Source organism: Ischnura elegans, chromosome 3 (genome assembly GCF_921293095.1).
Source record: "Ischnura elegans chromosome 3, ioIscEleg1.1, whole genome shotgun sequence".
Taxonomy (NCBI): domain Eukaryota; kingdom Metazoa; phylum Arthropoda; class Insecta; order Odonata; family Coenagrionidae; genus Ischnura; species Ischnura elegans.
Window position 1 is genome coordinate 95,335,504 of NC_060248.1, and position 22,879 is coordinate 95,358,382.

Genomic DNA, 22,879 nt, shown 5'->3' on the forward strand with positions numbered 1-22,879 from the left:
GCATGTAAAGGAAGGATTTTATGAAGATGCATTGTGAATTTAAGATGCTTTGCGATAGGCTGGTATTTTATTGTATGTTACAGAAAATGAATATGTAATATAAATGGCTTGAAATAGAAATCTGGAATATTTACCTCTATATGATAATTTCCTTCTACTTAATAAATTGTTTTTATGACCTTCACATAAATTATTTTATTTATTAAGTGTATTGCCATATGAGAGAAGGTGGCTTTGAAAATTATCGTTAAATAAGACATAAGTTTTGAATGCCTGTGGAAATTTTGCAATGATTTTATATGTATTTTTCATTTGTATACATCGTAAAAATAGGCCTATAATCTATTTTCATGTAAATGTACAAGTGAGTGTGATGTTGCAGTTTCAACATCTCCTCTGTTAATTTATGATTGAGAATCCATTGGAAAGAGCCCATCACGATAGATTTATCTATATTTTTTCATTTCTCTTTACTTTTTTCTTCATAGCATGGGATGAGTTAGAAGCTGGAGTAAAGTGGGAGGAATGATGTTCAAATCAGTGAGATTCGCAGATGATCAGACCAGCCAGTCAGCATTGGGGCTTCAGGCTCTAGTGGATGCGCTATATGAGCGTTGCGAGGAGTATGTGATGAGTATTAATCACAAGAAGACCCAGGTTATCTGATTGTATAAAGCATCACGAGCGAGGAATGTGAGACTTAAGATAAAGGTGGGTGGAGAAAAACTTGAGCAGGTTGAGCAGTTCAACTACTTTGGCAGTACGTTAGAGGGAAACGGATACAGTAGTGGGGACATCAGGAAGAGAATTGCATTAGCAAAGCTGTCGTTCATGAACAGAAAGAGGCTTCTGTGAGGATCGTTATGCAAGAGTTTAAAGAAAAGGTTAGTGAAGAGAGTGATCTGGAGTGTAGCTCTCTACGGTGCAGAAACGTGGACGCTGAGGAAGGAGGACGAGAGAAGATTGGAGGCATTCGAGATATGGGTATGGAGAAGATTAGAGAAGGTGAAGTGGACGGAGAGGAAAAGGAACGACGAAGTGCTGGATATGGTTGGCGAGGAGAGACAGCTTTTCGATGAGATACGGAGGGGACAGAAGGTATGGATGGAGCGAGTACTTAGCGGGGAAGGGATGTTGAAAACAGTGTTAGAGGGTAAAATGTTAGGTAAACGAGGGAGAGGAAAGAGAAGGATAGAATAGGATTTTAGAATAGGATAGGAATAGGATAGAAGAAAGAGAATAGGATTTTAGATAGAATGAAAGGGAGTAGGCCTTACAGTGAATTAAAGATGGAAGCGCTTGAAGGAAAGGGAGGCTCCCAGAATGCTTCTTAAGTATTCCATGGAAACCTACCTAAATCGGTAGAACACTTTAATAATCCACTTTCATTAGTTTCCCGCGTGGTTATTCGCATAACAATCTTTTCACTTCTTCCCTGGTCGTCCTTCTGTTTTCCGTTCTCTACATCATTTTTCTTGCAACCTCGCGAGCCTCGTTATGGACGCGTGGGAGGGATTGTTAGTTTACTGGCTATTTTGATCCCATATAGTTGAGAATTTTCCCCACCATCTTTCTTCTACATCATACGTCCAAGTTATTTCATAAAGTCACTCTTGGGCCTTCACCTGAGCTCTCACCTTTCCATGAAACTCATTAATTCCATCGTAGCCCATCATTAAATAAAACAGCATTACATATGACCTCGATGTGATGTGATTTTTATGTTCTTCCAAGAAAAGATGTATGTATGTTATTACAGGAAAATTAAATCAGATCATATCCTTTTAGTGTACGCGTGTTTATTTAGCCTTCCGTGTTTTTCCTTTGAAGATAATCGTGGATAATTTTCGCTCATTTACTGTATTCACTATATGTTCAGTAAAACAGAGCGCCAAAGAAATATGTCTCCAAATTTAGGCAAACTGGATCGAAGAAATTTCTGTACGTGACATACATAGTTACTCAAGTGAGGGTCATGGAATTTTTGGAATCGAGTGACTTAAAACCAGGTTAAGTATAGTCGATTAAACTACCAAGGCGTCGTAAATTTATCTCAAATCAATTTCGGTAATTACAGCTAGCCTCTATCCATTCATTCACATTAGCGGTGCCCTGTAATAATTTCAAAAATTTAATCATCCTTCCGCGATCCCGGAAATTATAATTCGGTGGAGGTATGTTGTTTGTCGTCGCTTCCATGCCATAAATTACTTGGTTTAAATTTACTGGACGAGCTTTCCCCATTAACTCCTCGGGTAGGTAATAATGGCTCACATTTGGCCAGTCGTTCTTTTCACCAACGCGAGATTTAAGCCAAGGTAATGTCCGGCGCTGTCCTCGCTGGTTTTTAGGGATGTGGAGACTCGTTCCTTTGTCACAGTAGTTCATTATGGTTCATTAAAAAGAACGAGTAGAAGAATTCGTTCATTTTTCAGATGCTACGTTCCGTATGCCAATTTCGCTGTGTAGGCGTACGAAAAGTTGGCTCCTGTTAACTCTATTTTCGGAGGAATGGAGAGCTGGCCATGACTACTTCTTCACAATTATTCAGTAAATACTTGAATATAATTTTAGAAAATAATACTTTCCAGCGTAATTTATATTTTTTAAAGGTTTTTATGACAAGTTAGTTTTCCGATTCCCTTTATAATAGTATAATATTTCCTCTAAATAATGAGATTTACTTTGTGAAAGAAACCGTCAATAGACTATGTGAAGATGTATCCGACATGGTAGGTCGATTTTCTCGTACAATCGTACATAACTTACACCGTTTACAGAAAATTAAATACAATAATGTGGTTTCTATATAACTTTAAACCAAATTTATGAATCACCCATACATGTATGTTTAATTATGTGCAGTGAAATAGGTATTCTTACTATTTTGCCACAGTATATTACTAATTTTAATCACGTATTCATATCTGAATATGTTTTTTTTTTATAATGGGAAAAATAAGGGGCAGGAGTATAAAGTTGAGTTTCACAGCTCATCTCACCTCTTCCTCCTAGTCCTCGCTGCCGGATTTGTTACAGAGAAACAGGAGTTTCCCCGCAGCCTGTTTCCTTTCCTCTTCGTACTCTCGCGGATTCGTTCTTTTTGAAGCTTATCCTCCCGAAATGACCCTGCTTTGCCGTTGAGCCACGTCCGCGTTTTGAGGGAACGGAATGCGAGAGAATTTGAGGGTCCGCCTCGTTCGGATGGGAGGCGAAAATTAAATTCATGTTTCCTGCCGTCCGAGCCAATGGTTTCATCCTCGAAGCGGGTGAATAACTCGCGGATATACGGGAGGAACACGGCATTCGGAAAGTGGAGTTATTCGGGCTGCTGCCTCGGTCTGAGAGGCTATACCCTCTCTCCGCAACCGTCCATGAGCTGCTTAATTTAATGCGACGAGGTCGTCACGCGGTGTATTTTTTTTAGTCCTCTGGGAAAAAAATTGGGAAAAAAATTGGCAAAAAAATTACTCAAAATACCCGTGTTCATCAGGGTTGATGTCTGTTGTTGTTTTTTTTTACACCTGGTGGAACATGTTTTATGTTTGCAAGAAAATGGGAATGCTCGATTATTTTTACGTAATGGATGCCTGTGTTAGCATCAGATGTCTAAACAAAATTTTAAACTCTAGGAGATACCATGTGTGTTCGGAAGGGGGGAATGTTTTTGCATACAGGTACTTAGGCACGTGTGATATAGAGGAGCCTTATTATATACAGACTCCCATTAATGGTTTATCAGTTTTTATTATCCAATTATAGGAGCTAAAATTTGTGCGATTTTGATGGAATTTGGCGCATGCATCCGGAAAGACAGTAGTTATGTGTTTTTTGGCGTAATCGAAATTTGAAATTGTAGAGGAAAAATATTTCCTATATCATTTAAAAAATGCTGATATTCACGATTAAATAATTTGTTTTCAACGGTTGTGATTGATCTTGCGCGTAACAAGGATAAATAAAATATTAAAAATCCAACGAAAAAATACTTAGGGTTCACAATATGTGTGTGGTATGCCGTTTGTATGCGTCAGATTTAGATTCAACGTATCAAATTTCCTCAGAAACGAACATGGGTGTTGAGTATATTTTTCTTAAGACCCCTCTATTTAAGTTAAGATAAGTTATCTTTCACAAGTATATATAACAGAAAAGTTGGGTAAAAAGCATTAGCGGTTTTTGAGTGCATTAAAATTTATATGTTTAAAATAAATTTAGTTTCACTCCAAGGTAGTTTATAGGTTCATACAAGTTAACTGTTGTCCTAGGTTCTGTCTCCTCTCCTCTGGTCCCTGAATATTAAGATGCATGCGGTGGATGCGGTGTTGGCTTACACTCTCCTACAACTCATAATAATCAACGAAATAGTACTATGAACATAAAAGGAAGGGAAATGTATGGGACTTGCCAGATTATCCTCCTTGTGGGCGAGCAAGAAGTGTCACTGGTTCAGTCATAGCTGAAGAGCTCAGGTAGGCGCAAGGGGTGGCATCGAGAGTTGGTGGAGATGGGAGGCGGCAGAATACCCTTTACCTTGCGTACGCATTATTTATTTCCGGCTCATCATTACTTTTGCACGATTCCTTTCTTTTATTTCACGTGCCCTCTATGTCTCACAGCTTTAAAAAAAATCACTCCTTGCTGCGCACACGGAGGTACGAAATCCATTTCGCAAGTAATTAATATTTCAGCGTGGAATAAAATGGAATTAGAAATGAGCGGAAAAATATTATTATTTCTTGTTCTATGTCTTTCATTTTAGGTCGGTGCTGTTTTTTTTCATGTTTTCCTCGGTGTTTGCTCACGCACGAAAAAAATAATAACGCATTAGGACTCCGCCTTCCCATAACTCGCCTTTCCTTCCCACGTGGGAAAAAAATAGCCTCGTCCCCTCACCTCCCTGGACGCTGGTCATGCATACATAAATATGCCACTATTTTATTTACTCATTTTTTTCATCCGCCCGTTTTCCCGTGTGTCCGTACACCGCCTGTGTCTCTAGGAATTCAGATGCGACGCGTTCCATACTGGAATATTTGGCTCTCGCACCCCAAAAAGGATTCCTCGGTCTCCATTTTGATGCAAACCCATGTGTGTTTTCACGGAAAAATTAATGTGCCAAGCGCGTTTGTGAGCTTGTTGGCCACGACATTGGTTTATTAGTAAGGGTGTGCGAGTGTTAGAATGTGGTTGGCTTACCATGGCTGCATGTACTTCCTAGGAAGATCACGTGCGTGCTGTATTCGAATTCGAATTGTAAATTTGGTCACTATATTAATTTGTGTCTATTTAATCCGTTAATAGGCTTTTAATGATTCAGTTTGGAACTTAACATGAAACAAATTATATGTATTATAATTTTGCGTACAAACCTTTAACTGTGGTATCTGGTAGGTTTGTATCTGTTGAAGTAGCAATGATGACGTATAATATACATATTTGATAATCTAGTGTGGTGTGGTTATCGTTGGACTAATCAATAACTGTGTGATTATCTATGATCTAAACCAGTTACCACGGGTGAAATATCTTTGTTGCAATCCGATCCTGGGGTGTGGGGTTGTGGTCAAGGCACATGATTATTTCCTGTGGAATTTTTGCACCTTGCGTGCACTTGCGGGTGGCTTCATAAAGGAACGCCGCCTGCTAGTCCGCGGTTTACGTCTTTAATAAATAATTGTCAGAGGTTAGATGGAGAATAAGGTGATATTTATTACAATTTGGAGTTCACTTTATAATTAAATGAATAATATTTTGACTTGTATTGGTACTCTTCCTTTGTCACAGACGGTGAGTTACTAGTACCGACATCGTTTAATTGTTTCAAAGATTTGTGGATTGTTAGTCGTGTTTGTTTCAACGTGAAAATTCGTATGTTTTTGTAATTTATTACATTGGAATTAAATTAGCTTCATAGAAGGGGGGTGATCTTGTTGAATAACTCTTTCAAATTCACCTCTGCGTCAATGTTTTAGGCCATTAGTTTTGGAGTTGGACGGTGCCCATGCAGGATGCCAAAAATGTTTGGGAATGAAATTTTAAGAGCTGTTGCTCAAAGTTGGTGAAGTTCTACGTGAATGCGGACGAACATGGTAGTGCAATATGATGTTCCGCTCGAAAGCCTGTTCGGTCCGTGGTCATTAATATGCCTTTCACTGGCTGCGGGGCCTGAAGTTCCAACCATTGTTTTGAAGAGATGATATTCGTCACCGTGTCCCGTTCCGTCCATCCCGATAATTATTGAAATTCCTCATAAAATCGTCAATTTTGGGGAGGAAATTTCTTCAACACTTCACGTTTATAATTTGCGGAGTTCTAAGGTAGTCACTGTTACGTTTTCTTGTTCAATTTTATTTATAGTAGTGGACTGTAGAACGAATATCCCTGTTTTATTACCGTTTTCGATGTTATTGACTGGTGTAAACTTTATTGCAGAAAAAATTTTACTCGTACTTTTTTCCGTGGAATTTTTTTCTGTATTTTCCAAAATAATTTCAATGTCCGTGGTTTAGTTTTTTTATTACTGTTCCTTGACTCGCCAAAATTTGATCATTCTAAATGTATACAAATACACAATTTCATCGAAAAATGATGCGCAAAGCACGTAATAATAAAACGAAGCACGGCACTAGCACTAAATACGAAACACGTAAAAAGAAACGCGCGAGAAAAATATTTCCCGGAGATTTCGAAGCCTAAGAGAAGCATATTTCTCTACGTTTCGAAAGCTCTGGAAACTATTCTTCCCGTTTGTTTCTTTTTACATGGTTTTTATTTAGTGCTAGTTCCTTACAATTGTTTTATTATTGAATATGTATATTTAATATGTAATGTATGTAATATTCATTATATATGTTTTTATATACGATATATATAAATTTGATAAACTCTTTACTGGTACCTCGCTGGTTGTACATGTAAACGCTTTGAAATGTTAGTTTTCCCGCGTGGGAACATTCTTCCCTGGATGGAAATTTGATTTCCTTTTCTCTATTCCGAAATTGCGGATGCTGAGTAAAGAATTCGGAGAAAATTCGAATCACAAGTGGAAGTTGTGTGTTTGCCTTGTGAAGGACCCACTCCCACTTCCTGCCGCAGTTCAAATTTTCGTGAATTTCCATTCGTTTGATGGGCAATCAACATCTATAAATATTTGCATTTCTCTCGCCATATCATACATTTCATTTACTGTATTGGCTACATTGCCTTGCTCTGCTCCCTTGCTGTCGTGATTGCGAATACCGTATCCATATTTGAGAAAAATTTATGTATGTATAGAAAAAATACCAATTTTTTGATAAGCCCTGAGGTCTTCTCAAGAGTAGATTCTTTCAACATGTACCTGTTTTATAACGCTAGCGGTACCATCATGAATTCGATAAAATTATCCTTCTTGTCGAACCTTGCAATATATTGGGATTCTAAGGTGACGAATCTCTGGATAACACGAATTTTTGTAAGTTCAGCGGATTCAGGCTTCAATTGGTGGAAGTTATGCATATTCAAATAAATAGAAGATCGTAGCACTTTTCCACAAAAATTTTTACTGCGTGCAATGCGTTCTGGACCAGATGATGGCTCAGTGAGCCGAAACGCGTTGAACGCAGTAAAAATTGTTGTGGAAAAGTGCTACGATCTTTTATTTACTTAAATACGAATTGTTGTATGTATTCCCAGTAGGTCCTGGTTTTCTGTTGAAATGAAATGAGGAGAAAAATTAAAAAATTAACCAACTGGTAATAGGTACCTTGAGATTGATGTGAGTCGATAATTTCTGTCGAGTTTTATTTTATTTTTCTTCCGGTGATGGCGTTGGCTAAAGTGGATCAGTTGAGGAGTGGATGAAGTGGACGAGATGTCCCGTGGTGGTCATCGGGGCGGAAAGAGGGAATCGTGGGCGCCGGAGAGGTCAGGTAGGGCATTAAGGTCAATTAGATGGAAGCGACTGGGTTCTGGAGGGCTCTCGAAGGGGTTTCCACCGACTGCAGCTGACCTGCAGACCTGCCCTAAGTAGAGGTCGAGTTGAACCGTTATCCTCCCTCAAGGTACTTGCTAATGCGAAATTTCGTGGTTTTTGGGCTTCGTGCCATCCTTTAGGGAACCGATAAAAGTGCTCTTTTACAACATAATCTGTCTAAATTTTGGAATCGAGTAGAGATTTTAAAACTTAATAGCTGGTTGATATGGGAATCTGGCAAAAATGGCATGTTTAGGCTGATAAGTGTTGTGACATTTGATGTATTGCTCTAATCAGAACGGATCATCTTTGGACATATAGCGTAAAATAAATAACTTAATGAGTGATGAAGACGTTTTTCACCAGCTGATAGATTTATATTTCTTTAAATTTTTGTCCACTGACTTCGTTGTATTTTGCCAAAAAAATCCCTGTCCAACGCTAACGTGGTACATATTGCCATTACACAATTACAGCATAATTGTGTGCGTTTTACTATTGTGAGCGTAATTGGACATAATGCAGGAAATTAATCTGTCGATAGACCTTTTGTGACCATAATTTAAGTATTAAATTCTCTAAGAAGGAGGCATTGAAATGGAGTAAATATTTCTCACGATAAATCCCTGTCCTTGTGTGGCTGTTCATTTAACTTCTTATGGAAGTAATTCATGGAAGTAGCTATCTCGGAGAGACTTTAAACGTATCATCAAGTCGTACCATCGTAGTATATAAAAGCTGATAACATCATTGAAACCCCGAAATTCAATATTGCTATGCAAACTGGAAAGCGTGTAATAAATACATACTTATTTATACATGATATTAAAATATAAATAATTCTCATTCTACGTTACAGCTTAATGTAATAAAAATTGAATTTCCAACCGGAATATATGCTCATGAACTAATTATATGGTCAGAATCGGCCAATCAGCGATCTATCCAGTCACAGAAAGATCGGAATGTCAGGAGTCAAGGATCACTTGATGTGTGATCTACGAATTTATTTCAATATTTATGTACCGAAACTGAGGAAAGAAGACGAGAGAAGATTGGAGGCCTTCGAGATGTGGGTATGGAGAAGAATGGAGAGGGTGAAATGGACGGAGAGGAAAAGGAACGACGAAGTGCTGTATATGGTTGGCGAGGAGAGGCAGCTTTTAGATGAGATACGCAGGAGACAGAAGGTATGGATGGAGTTAGTGCTTAGTGGTGAGGGGATGCTGAAAATGGTGTTGGAGGGTAGAATGTTAGGTAAACGAGGGAGGGGAAGGAAAAGAATAGGATTTTTAGATAGATTGAAAGAGAGTAGGCCTTACAGTGAATTAAAGAAGGCAGTGCTGGAAGGAAAGGGAGGCTCCCAGATCGCTTCTCGAATACTCCATGGAAACCTACCTTAATCGGTAGAATACTAATAATAATAATGTACCGAAACAAAAATCGCTCTTGTTTTTATGTATCTGTGGCAGTTATCGTGTAATTCGAGTCTAACGGGGACATTTCATCTTATTTTTGAGGAAGTAATCTCTTGGTTGTGTTCAGTGGCTGCCCATAATGATTGCTTTTCTTCTGTAGCAATATCTTTTCTCAGGGTAACACCTTCTCGTTAAAATGTTTTGTTTTGGTGATTACTCTCCATGGCTGTCTGCATAAATCTTTTTCTAAGTGTCATTGGGACACCATTGCAACACCACCAACGGGGCTGAAAGCCTCCTCCTAATTTAATTAGGCCTAAAATTTTATTCTGAAGTCATCTCCTGTCGAGAGAGTAAACGAGGCTAAGAAAAATTATTGTGCGAAGTTCTTAATGTTAGTGTTTTCATCCGCTAGCATTCATGAAACTTTCAGGCGTTAATCGGTATGCCCATGTCGAAAATGAATAACGTAATCTCGGTGGCCTTTTCTCGTAATATATGTGAGTGTATGCCCCATAAACAATACATGTGCGTATCTCACACCCCTATTCTCCAAACCATACCAATATCTACTTTCCATCGTAAACATATCTTTAGACATATATTAAATATCTCTTTCCTCATTTCTGCGGTAACTTACATATAAACGAGGCTGAAATTATTTTTTTATTTTGCTTAAATGTACCGAAATTATAAGCTTTATTGTGTTAAAAAACTGAGGCATCTTCTGGGAGTTTTAAATTCAAGACTATTGTTTCATTTTTTAAATGTAGCCTTATTAGCCTTATTATTCATTTTGGATTTCGTGTAGATAGTCTTCCGATTTTTACTCTCCTATTCATCTTCCCAGTGGTTGTAAGTATGATATATTTTCAGGCTTGGAAATTAAGCTTTGGCTGGTGACATAGTAGAAATATTACATTATTAAATTGTGAATAATTTAATTTTCTTGAAATTACATTATCTCCGTTAATTGTACTTCCATTTCAAATGATTACACACTATATTCATTATATTTTCATTACTCATTATATTTTTCATTATTTCATTTTCGTAATATTGAATAATGCTAGCGTATTCCTATGTTTTCATTGCTTTTACGAATGCGAATATATGTTGCGAGTGATCATTAAAAATATGGCCTCAGATTTTATACTCCTGTTTCAGTGAGTATTTTCAAATCAACCGCGATGGGTCGCCACTGTTTTTTGAATTCCTCGTTTGTGTTTTGATGTCGCCTTAGCTCATGAACAGGTTTTGAGTCCGGCGCTCCGTATGGGGATTATTTATGCATGCATGCGTATTTGTGACATTGTATATAAAATTTTAGTAATTCAAGGGTATGATAGCCTGGCTCATAATTTGTTTGCATGTACATACTAGTAGTCTTACTCATTCCTTATACAAATTACGATTCTCCCAAAGTCTTGAGGAGATATTATTTGGTTATAACTATATACATTACACTTTAAAGGACTAATAATAGGTACTCTTTTTCTGGTTAGCGTTTGCGCTTTAGTGACCGTTAGGTATACGTTTCAGAGAATCGTGGTAGCGAAAGAGACGCTGTGAGCCAGGGCACAGTGTTAAATGAGTAATGTGAAATGTAGTATGTAATACGTGAAAATCATTCATTTTTACTTCATCGCACTTTCAATAACAGTTTATCGCATTTTTTTGCGTCTATTTTTTTTATTTTCATAATAAGGTAGATGACGATGAAATGTAGTTAGACCCAGTTATATGACAAAATGTAGAACATTTTAAATAATTATGATGTAGAACAATAATAAAGTGAGGAATAATACATATAGTGGCGGAGGTGTAGCTTGCCCGCGCCCACTTGTAGTTCGCGGCCACGTAGAGTCCGAGCCAACTAGCAGCTGGTCAGTCGCTCACATGCTTTAAGCGGTGAGTGTCGGCGGAGCATGTAAACTGCTCTCGGCACAAAATGTACGAATTTTGCCGTCGAAAAGGCAAATTTGCGTAAAAATATCATAAAAATCCAGTAATCGCATCTATGTCGCATTTATTTGCGCACATCGCATTTATCGGATTTGCGATTTTCACACATATGTAGTAATGTGTGTGAAAAAGTTGGGAAGAAAACGTTCAATTGTACCGTCGTGATTTTTTTTTGCGGGGAACCTCTAATTTTGGCCATTAGATTCAAAAAAGGCTATCTAGTTCGGTACTACAACCCGTATCATATATATGGTTAAATGTTAATAACAGTTGATGTGCCGTCACATTCTGCTTCGCGGGAAATTTTAGTGCTGCACTCAGATAAATGTAGTGTCCTCCTACTATCTCCAACGAAAGAAATGAGAAAAAATTCACATAAAAAGCCTACGAAGTCTATTCAATGGAAAGTGTTCTTCAGAAGCCTCATTGTGCTAGCAATAATGACTAAATTTCCGAATCGAGTCATTGGATTGGTGGCAAAGACCTATTCTGAGGTTGTCAAGACTAGTTTGTTCCATTGACTATAGGTGTTTATGGAATATTATTTTCAATAAATGTAGGGCCAATGCTTCTACGGGGAGTGTATTTTGATCCTGAATTTTTTCATGTTGCTTTTCGCAAAATTCGCTCGCCGCATTGTTCATTAAAGCGAATTGGTATCAATATCAATTTTTACCAAATTCGTCTTATGGTACAATGCTGTGAGTACTGCTTCAAAAGAGCCTATACTTCCCTCCCCCCCCCCCCTAATTTAGAACGCGCCATAGAAGTATTTTTTTTGTACCGACAATAATTCGCAATCTGGTGAATGAAACGAATCTTCGAGAGATCGCAGGTATATGCTGTGGATCATCTGAATGAGGCACAAATAAAATGACATTGGATTGTTAATTCTTGGGGCCACCTTTGGGTAGGATACGATCGAAATTATTTCAGAGGTCTACTTCCCACGATAGTAAAGCAATATTCGTCAAATTAAAAAAATGAAAGATCGTAGCTCTTATCCACAAAATTAATCAAAATTCCACAAAAGTGCTACGATCTTTTATTTATTTAAATATGTCTAACTTCCACCAATTTAAGTCTGAATCTGTTGAACTTTTTATTCGTCAACATAAATTCAGTGCACACAAGCTACATTGTTCTGCTAACATGTTGTATAACTTATACATTTACAATAACGATAGCGTATCACATAAGATGTGTGGTGAGGCCACTTGGATCGATCATAGCTCTTGATCGATTGCGAATTAATTTGATCGAAGATTTAGATTGAATTACAGAATTTATTTTTTTTAGACAGACTGCGGGAATAGGGTGAGGGAATGAGTCGGGTTGGTGGAATCTTTTGAATTCAGCCGACTATTTACAAATCGTTGTCGGCTCAGCAAAGCAAAAAAAATATCGTGAAGGAAGGCACGCAGAGATTGCGGGCGACACTCTAGTGCCGCGGCACGAATCTTGAATCCCCTTGATGCGAAAGGGTGCTTTGAATTTGTGGGACATTCCGATGACGTGAAATTCCGCTACCTTTTCCTCCTTCCGGCGAGTGTTGCTGAGCGCTATGTCGCTTATGCTAGAAATCCAAGTGTAGGAATCTGCGTGACTCCTGCCGAAGGTGCGGAACTCGAGTCAGAGCGTTTCTATGTCGCGGCGACATCTGGGCGTGTTTCCTAGTTTCGTCGCAAAAAACAACCAGTTTTTTTCTACTACCATGGCCGGCAAAAATTGATATATTTCTGTGGAGATTACATTATTCGTGCTTTTAAAATTCGATTTCGTCTTTGATATGAACGTTATTATTACGCTATGAACGCTATTAAGCGGCTCACTTTTATCCTTTAGTATTTTTTTTTTATTTGCAATCTTTTTCTTGTATGACATAATTAGGTCGATCTTTATTCGATATAATCGAATATCTCCAATCAATTCACTTGGCAGGATTGTTGATTGATTGAATCCATTCAGTTGACGTAGACAGGATTATGGATTAATCGCAAGCCGCAATGTTGCTTTAATCATGCAAGAATAGAATTAGTTTACTGCATGCTATTTTACAATTATGAAGGAGTTCAATGTTGGTGGTGGTTCTCGGGTATTGCTGTGTAGGTAACATTTTCACTGTACCTACACAGCAATACCCGAGAACCACCACCAACATTGATAAAAGAAGCTGTGAAAATCTTCATACGAAAATATGAAGGAGTTTTCATAAGGAGGAAATAAGAATATGTCTTTGTCTGTCAAGAATATATGTATGTAAGAATATTGTCTTTCACCTACGCAAATTCTTTTATTTTTCCATGTATTTCATTTTTATTTTATTTATTAATTTTTTTTGTTTCCATACCACCAAAATCAGCTCTATACGGCCTTTTACCTCGGGGCTATGAACAGGATAACAATGTGCACAAACAAGCATGTTCTGGATAGGGGTAACTTACCCAGGCCGGATTCGAACGCGCGACTTCTGTTTGGCAGGCGGGGATTTTACCCCGCCGCCATCGAGGCCGACAATTTATGCCATCATGGAGCGTTTGGCACTCTTGGACACTTCTGTTTTTCTATCACTTGCGAAATATTCTTTTGAATTACTATCGTACAATGAAACTTCGACGTTTGCTATGAAGCGGTGTGTTGCGACTTAAGATAGATGTCGATGTAAGGGTATGAGCGATTGGGAAGTGTAATCGAATTGGAGGTAGGCTTAGGATTGTGTCGAAGACTGAGTGCTACGTATTGAGGATGTTGGCAGGTGCGCTGCGACATCTGTTATCACTATCGGATGTCCCGAAGAGGATTCTCCGGCTGCAGACATAAAATCCTCGGGTATGAAGGTTCAGCCCTCAGCGAAATAGTAATTCGTCACCCCTGTGCTGATATGGATGCCTGAATATGATTTGTGCTAGGGATTGTAATAAAAATAATTCACTTTGTCAAAAATAACTCTTCAATAAAACGTAATGATATAGTCACGAAACTATTGCGATTCGTAATAGAGCGTTATTATATGCTCCGCTCATCTTCTTTTATATATGTGGGAATGGTTTTGTATGAAGCACAGAGCATAAAAATACGTATTGAGGCTAAATTGATGATGTATCTTGTTTAATGCTGGAAAAACGCTGGTCTTCTAGTAGACCACCATCCAATGCAGGTTATAGACGTAAATTATTTTAATTCCAATCCATAAAGTCATATGAGGTGGTAACCAGTACTTTAGTGAAGTAATCATACCGTGGAACATGAAATAATGACCGATGGCTCATTTAACTATGGAAATGATATTTGTGAGATAGTAAATCAGGGAGAGATGCCGCATATTTTGTAAAATTAATATATTTTCTCCTATTTTGCTTTTTAGATAAAACTAAGTAGTAAATGTATTCACTATAGTCTGTATAACGTAGGGAGGCGCACGAGCCCGCTAGCTACCTGGCGGTCCCGTGCGCCACCCTACGGTATACAGACTATAGTCTTGTTTCTGGCGTACATACAAAACGTATACTTATATCATTCTTCACTCAGCTGTAAGAATAATTTTTGTAAAACATTACCTCGCGGCGTCTATCCCGTATGTTGCGGGTGACACGCCGCACCTATAAGGGTGATACACCGCATGTTATTAAAACCGACTAGAACTGATTTCTATATATTCTGCAGCTCTATTAAAAAAGAAAATTGTCGCATTATTGAAAATTTGAGGAAAATAAAATATGCAAATACTTTTGATATGTTTTTACTATTTTTCTAATTAATAGTACATGTCTACGATTTTAGTGCGACGGAAATACAGGTTGTAAAACTAGAGCTATGTTTATATCATTGTATTATAAACATACACGTGTAAAAACCAAGAATATTAGTAAAATTAAACATTGCAATATTTCCATTGTGTTTTATTATCACACAAATATTGCAATATCTAATTTTACTAATATTAAGAACTTCCACCATATCGTGCCTCACACCATACAAGAAATTTAACTTATATGGGCTTTATTTATCCTTTTTTTATTGAAAAATACAAGTTTAACCGAAGAAGTTCAGTTAATAGGGATTTGATTTGAGATGTTTTTTTAGAATTCCAAAATACAAGTTAAAAAATATATTAAGCAATTAATTTTATTTATACCTTGCTTAAGTCAAAATTTGCTGTTGCCTATTGACTTAGCATGCTAATGTTAAAATACGCCTAAAAATAATGGAACACAAAAGAATTTTTAGTTTTAGTATACGCTCTAAAATAACTATAACGTTGCTAAAAACCGTTATAATTCATTTGAAATCATTTTGCATTCCGTACGGTGTTTATCGCTTATGAGTGAAATGCGGCTTGTGTACCGAAGTTCTGTGCGGCGTCTCTCCCTTTCTCTACACGTGACACGCCGCACCTCGTGGCTCTGTGGCCCATAAGGCCAACATAGCGTAACTTGACTGAAAGCATTCCGAGCAGAACTTACACTGTTGCTGCAAACCTCAAAAAATCATAATATAGCAGTAGTTCAACGCCCGATACGAATTTAGTGCAAGGCGAGGAAAAATTTGAGTATATAATACCAGACTTAGCTCAGTATTTGCGCTTTCAAATCTGTAAAACCAATGAAAAACAAACGGGACATCCTCACTTATTCCCTGGCATCTACTGTGCCCTTGTATTGCTCATCTGCCCGCATTCTATCAGGAAACGCCGAAACTAAGGGGGGTGCGCAGTCTATCCCGTGTGCGGCGTCTCTACCCAATTTACCCTAACTATGAATCTATGGAATCCATAACCAGTATCTGGATGAAAATATAATCGCTAATTTACTCGCAGTGGCTTACATATCCAAGTAGTATGTGTGGTATAAATATAAGTCATACTTACCGTATTTTAAGTGGATTATCTAAATGTATAAAGCCTAGCTTTTTCATCGGCTAAATGTATTTAATTTCTGTATCTAAGTGGATCAGACCCATCCGGTGACATTATTTGTGGTTCTAATCAAGTGAATCATGGGATAGATTTGTATGAAGCTCAGTGCATAAAATTATACGTAATGATACGTAAAATTACGTAATGATGTATTTTTTGCAACGGTGAAAAAAGTGAAATGAGAGCTACTAATGGGACACTATTTTCTAATCTTGATACCGATATTTACGTTAGTTCCTAGCTCGTCAAACTGAAGCAGGGGAAACGTTTTAATTACTGGGGAAGCGAGGAGGAGAAAAACTGATGTAGTCGAGATTACCTCTAAAGAAGAAATGCTGTAGTGGAGGAAGCCTTCGCTACCGCAAAAGTAAGCATGGGAAATCTTTTGTTAGGACTTAAAAAGAAAAGAGTGGCGGAGGCTTTAATATGAAGTGCAGCGTTGCATGATGCACCATATTGGATCTTGAGGAGAGAAGATAGAATTGCTTGCCGGTATTCCAGGAGATGGTGTGCCGAAGAATTCTTTGACAGAAGGTAGATGAATTAGGAAGCTCTCATCATTGAAGGAGGGGGATCTGATGAAGCACAGTATAGAGAGGAGTTAAAGTGGATACTTGGGATGAAGGTATTCTTTGAGTCCTTTAGTTACAACTTAAGTTGTACTTATCTGTACTGATGAGATAGAATACGCTTTGTATATTTGATAGGATATCTAGCATTGAAAGGGCCTCTTACGATGAAAAATTTAATTCTAATAGTAAGGTGAGTTAAAGTGAGATTTAATATGGTGTATTTATTTTGGGTCTGAGTACATTTTGGGAAATCCGCGAGCTAAGTTCAAGTAAAATCGGCATCCACTCTGCGGCGTGGGGTTCGATGTCGATGGAGCCGCGTGAATTCAGTGGTATGGTATTTGGAGAAGGCGATCGTCATCACAGGTCACCGAAGCCACGAGGAAAGGGGAAGAAATTATGGTGCAGAGAAACAAGGCGTCATCATTAGCGTGCTCTTAACGAGAGGTGCTAGGGGGAATAAGATTTAACGTCCCATCCGACGGACGGAGTTCTGTACTTGAAGCACCCAACACAGAGCACTCAGGCAGGAACTGGGCAGTCTCTGAAACATCGCTGCCACCCATGGGCGTAGTTAAGAGTTTTATGTTGGGGGGTCCAGCAATATTGCCCGGAGTTTAGGAGCTATGGAATACCTCCCAGTGAAACGGGGGGTCTCCGTGGCCCTCCCCTGGAAAATGATGTTTTTAACTTGCTTAAATTTTTTATGTTTTTTTTTTCATTGCACTTGAATGTACAAGTTTCGTGCTTCTTTAGGAAAATTTTCCATTTTAATTTTTGGGGCAGGCTCCCCCTGGCCCTCCCATAACTCCGGCCTCGTTTCCACCACCGACCTTTTATCCCGAACCCACAGGATGGGAATCCAACACTATAGCCACCATAGTAACCCGGTCCTCGCGAAGATTCCAAAGGTGAAAGCCCCGTGAGATCTTCAACTTGAATTATTCTTGAAGGGAAGTATATACTTCAACTATACCGCTTACTTCATCGTAGCTTCGTCATTCTTCTGGAGAAGGCTTCGCGATCGAAAAGAAGACGAAAAATTGAAGAAGTGAGAAGCTAGATAAGGCGTTACGGAGGACAGAGACTCTGGGAGAGATGACGTGTGAAGGATAAGAGTCTGAATGGCGTCAGAGATGAAGGACAGCATTGACTGATGGTCCTCCTCCCCGGCGACAATTTCTTTTATCTCTACCCTTTGAAATATTTTTTCCATTTCCCCATTCCCTTTTCCGTGATAGACCTCCCCCATCGTGCTCATCCGTGGTGTGCGCCCGGTTTTCTTCTTTTTTTTCATCATTTTTCCTTTATTCGTGCCCCTACCACGTCCGAGGACAGATTTTCCTCACATTAGCTCCCTCTTAAGGTGGGGATCGGGTTTGCTTCGGCAGTGGGAGGGAAGGGGTCGGACGGCCGATGGGAGAGGAAGGTCTCGGGAAAGGATAAGGGCTGAAGAGGTGTCTCCCCGGAGCCGGATTTATGCGGTGGGTCAACGTCTGTGCCGCGTCCGGCGTGCTTCTTTGAGGTACTCCAGCAGATTTTCTGTGAAAAGAAGAGAGCTGAGTCTGTAATGGTAAATGTACCTGTAATCCTCTTACTAAATGAACGGGTGTTATAACTTTTTTTCAAAAACCGTTCCGACATTTTTTCTCAGTGAACGGACAGCATTTGTTACTGAAATCTTAGCAGCTTTTGCTACATCTACGATGCGTCAGGTAGCCCTTTTCTGTGTGTGTCGTGTCCCACATGCATATTTTAGGTTTTCAAGCCGCTTTGCTGCTAAAGAAAAAAATCTGCGTCAGTGTTAGTTTATGCTTCTGTAATCCTTCTAAAAAATAAATGCTGTAAATTTATTATCAAAGTAGTTCAACCATTGCTGGATCTGCAATATTTTTGCCGTAGAGTCTATGTCGAGTTCGGCCTACTTCTTTGAGATTCTAACCTCACCGGAATTCAACTAGCCTTTGATCCTTAAGGTGACGATATTAGTTAACCATAATTAAAGTTGTAAAAGGAAAAGCATGTACAGACTGTGTGAGACATAGAATGATGATATGGGACAAAAGACACTGCAATAAAAATAAGGCAATATCTACTGATATTGCTCCTTGGACTTTTCATGCACGAAAAAAAAGATTTGATTAAAACTATCAAACTGGTGTAATAAGGAATTTGTGAAATATACTTAAACTTTGATGTAAATTATTAAGCACTTCATTTATTTTATCTAATGCTCTTGATAAATTTCATCGAGCATTTCGATATTTCATAATTTGGTCAATTGTGCGAAAGAGTTTGGTAACAATAACTGCGTAAATTCGATATGCTTCAGCGTTTGGCAACTTTCATCGAAATTATGATTGATTTTATAAGAGTTCTTGCTTGCGTGGTAACAATTATCAAAATCTATATTGTTTACCAAATTTGGTTTGATAGAATTTGCTAATCGTGTTTCGTAATCTATAGAACGGACTGTCGTACCAGTTGTGTTTATACCAATACACAATTGCAGTTGAAAGATTCGTAAACAAATCTTGTTTAAAATATATGTCGGTAGAAATGATTTTATTTTCAGTATTTGTGATGGCGATAACGTTTTAATTTTATTAACGTTTATTTTTCTGTTTATTTCAGCTTTAATGTGCAATGTTATCCGTAAGCTTGTTCTTAAAAGAAAATTAACTCTAAAATACGTAGAATAAGTGCAACTATGGGCATTTCATTATCTTTTGTTTGCATTAAGATTATCTCGTTATATTGAGTGACTAAATTATTTAGATTTTAACATCTTAAGAATCATTTGGAAGGATAGTCTTTTAATCGTCCTTGGTGTAACCCTTGCCGTCGCCACAACCTTAAAAAATGTACTGTACTACTACTGCTGCCTTTTAATTGCTCCAACAAAAGCTGAGGAATTAGTTTTAATTAATCCCTACCTTTTTTGGCGACCCTTTTAATCCGGTCCATTTAGTAGGTACCTATGAGAACCCTGTTTGGAAAATCCGTGCGGTTGTATCTTCAGAGGCGTGTACCCCCGCTCCCTATCACTATAGCCCCTATATCCCCTGCAGAGGGTTCGGTCTTCCATCAAGATTCGAGAGGAGCCATTACACGCTTTCTGGAGCGCGCGAAAGGTGAGAATTTCTTGGTGGATGGATGCCTGGTGTGTGATCTTGTGTGGGAGGCATCTTTTGTGCGGGATGGCGACGGGTTGCAATTTTTCAAAGGAGGCGGAGAGGCTTTCGTTCTCTCGCGGGAAAGATTACTCAGGGCGAGATGAAAGTGCTCTCTGCCGGGAAGAGATTACATCTCCGGTGCGATCGATGAGGCGTATCCAACCCCTCCCGCTCAACCCAATGAATGGACATAGGAGATGAGGGAGGAGAAAATTTGACTATTCCTTGAATGATGCGTCGGATTCGTCCATTTCTCTTTGGAGGAGACGTAGATTGTAATTTTGATCGGAGTTGCTGATCAGGAAAGAATAGGAACGTGGTTATATTGACGGGTGGCGAAGATGGGATGGATTGATAGTATGAGATACGAGGCGTACGTAAAGGAGAAGAAAGGTCACTGTGGAGCACCATACGCCGGGGAAGTATCCGGTGGATAGGCCATTATATGAGACCTAGGTATTATGTGAGGAGTGTAACGGAGGGGATATTGAAGGAAAAGTCCCAGAGAGAAGACCTAAAGATAATGATTTCAGGCAGAGAAAGAAGGGCACAAGGAAGAAGGAAAATGGGGGGCTGCAGTTTCACAATCCGAAGGTTGCCGCACTATCTGTGGTAAATAATGAGTGAAGAATTCATTTTGCCGTATATTTTGCTTTACTGAATGATGCGAGTGGTGTATGTAAATTGTAATACTATCCTTTATTCATTTTATCTCGATGGAATACCTCCACAATACCGGGAAAAAAAATTAAACACTTAGATTAATTAATTCAACACTTACATGATGCTAGAATACTGACGTGAGGTTGGGACTCAAGGAAAGGCAAGGCCTAACAGAAATTTTTCTTCCTTGTTTTATTACTTCCTTTATTGCATGCATTTATTCAAAATGAATTATGGTAGCATCCTTAATTATTAAGGTAGAATTATTATTAATTAATTAAGAATAATTAAAGGTAGAATAAGTGGATAGCTGCGCCATTGGTTTGGCTCAGCTATCCACTCAATTCTATCACCAGCTTATTTTTTTCGCTGCTATAGTTATTCTATTTTTCATCCTTCATCACTTATTCCAAATGGTTCGTCTGCTGCCTTCCTATATAGTTCTCCCATATCATCTGCCTTTCTTTGTCTTCTTAAGATCATCGTGCCTCATGGCATACCCAATTACGTATTTGGTCTTCTTTTTATAGTTTTCAGAAGACTTCTCTATCCTTTAACTTTTCTCAGTACCTATCTACATTCTTTCTTCATTGCTTTTCGATGTCACCAAATTTCGAGTACTCCCACGACTAACTTGCCTTCTCTATGCTGAATAAATTTCGAGTTTTTCATCCGTCAGCGTGATAATACCTAGATACGTCTAATTGTAGAGATAAGAATTTCCTTACTGTACTCACCCCGATAGGTTTTCTGTTAGACTTTAGACTGGGTAAGAGATGAATCATGCATTGAGTTGACGTTAATATACCATTAGCGTCAGCTTTGTTCGTTGATGCTTTACAGTCCTTCATTCTTCGCAAGCACATGCTACGCCGCGTCGCAAGCGGTAATGGAGATGATATGACGTTGAGAAATTATCCCAGACCCAGCTTCAGCCATTATTTTCGCGCCTATAGCGAGTGTCGACCATAATTTCCATCATCAATTGTATGTATACACCCTAATCTGCAACTTGAGACGCCATAGGACATATTGCTCTTAATAATTTGAGGTGAAGTTAATCCAAGCATCAGGAGCTTGTTGTGTAATCATTGGGTTAAGAATGATTGAAGAATGAATTTTGAATGGTGTATCGTTAGTTATTCATATCTCATCCATCAACAATCGTTCAATTCGTAAAAGGCGTGGAGATAGAATACATAGTGCTACTTAAGCCATAACATTGCATGGCTCCGGTCTCGTTTATCCTGGCTTCACGTCTTCGAATCTTCGATTTTTAATGTTTTCAATAAATATTCAGGATGTAACATGAGATGTATCTTCTCACTTTGGCGTCCCTGTCTTGGCGTGCGTCATTAATACAAATGGGAGCATGGCGATTAATGTAAAATGTCACTTGGCCTAAAAACCATAAAAACAAACAGCCCAATCTGTATTCATATTTATTATTCCATGTACTTAACCATTTCGCTGCTACTGACATTATCCGTAGAGTTTTCATACATATTTTTCCGTCTTCCTATTTCAGAGCATTTTAATATGGCATCAATATGTTGGGAATCAGCGTAATAAATTGGCTACCAGACGTAAAACCAATTCAACTTTGTGGCAATATCTGTTTTTAAGTGCCGGAAATTTTATTTTTTTAACTTTTCCGGCGTATAAATCTGTTTGTCTTTTTTATGTTATGTATCGTCTAAGGCAACATCTCTAAAAAAAAATTTGACCCCCATATGCCGACGAAAAATAATGCCACCATAGAATTTGTTCGCAATTGTAATTTATAATGTATGTAATATAGCGTAATATTTATTAGGAGCCTAAAGGGTGGCTAAATAAAATATTTAGAGTAATGATTTTGCAACGCAAATGAAAAAATTCCTTTGCCTGTTGATCGGTTTGATAATTTATATATTGCTCCCTCAAATAACTCTCGGCATTGACCTCGTAATGAGGTAGATAGCGTAACTTCCTGTCTAGGCAACGAACTGCTACGGAAACTAAATGGTTACTATATTTCTCCTATTTTCCTAGGTTTTGGTTATTAATTTTTTGATACCAGATTTGGTTTAAATTATTCCTAATTTCCGTTTTCTCTTTTTACCATAGGATCTTTTGGCCCGCAACGCGCAACCCGGGGAAATAAACTGGCTTCCAAGAGAGTATGACACGTTCCTTCAAGGTGAGAAGTACGTTCGTTTTCTGTGTTCTTT

At 38.4% G+C, this 22,879-nt stretch overlaps 1 protein-coding gene across 2 annotated transcripts in view; it reads left to right on the forward strand.

Annotated features, from left to right (window-relative positions):
* The window catches only part of LOC124156166 (alpha-1,6-mannosyl-glycoprotein 2-beta-N-acetylglucosaminyltransferase), a 757,523-nt gene that overhangs the window by 552,900 nt on the left and 181,744 nt on the right, over positions 1-22,879 (forward strand). The window contains exon 4 of one of the 2 annotated variants that reach the window (XM_046530525.1): positions 22,776-22,855. The gene's annotated coding sequence lies outside the window, so the exon portion shown is untranslated. The remainder of the gene's footprint in view (positions 1-22,775; positions 22,856-22,879) is intronic. The other variant, XM_046530524.1, reaches the window with a different exon arrangement.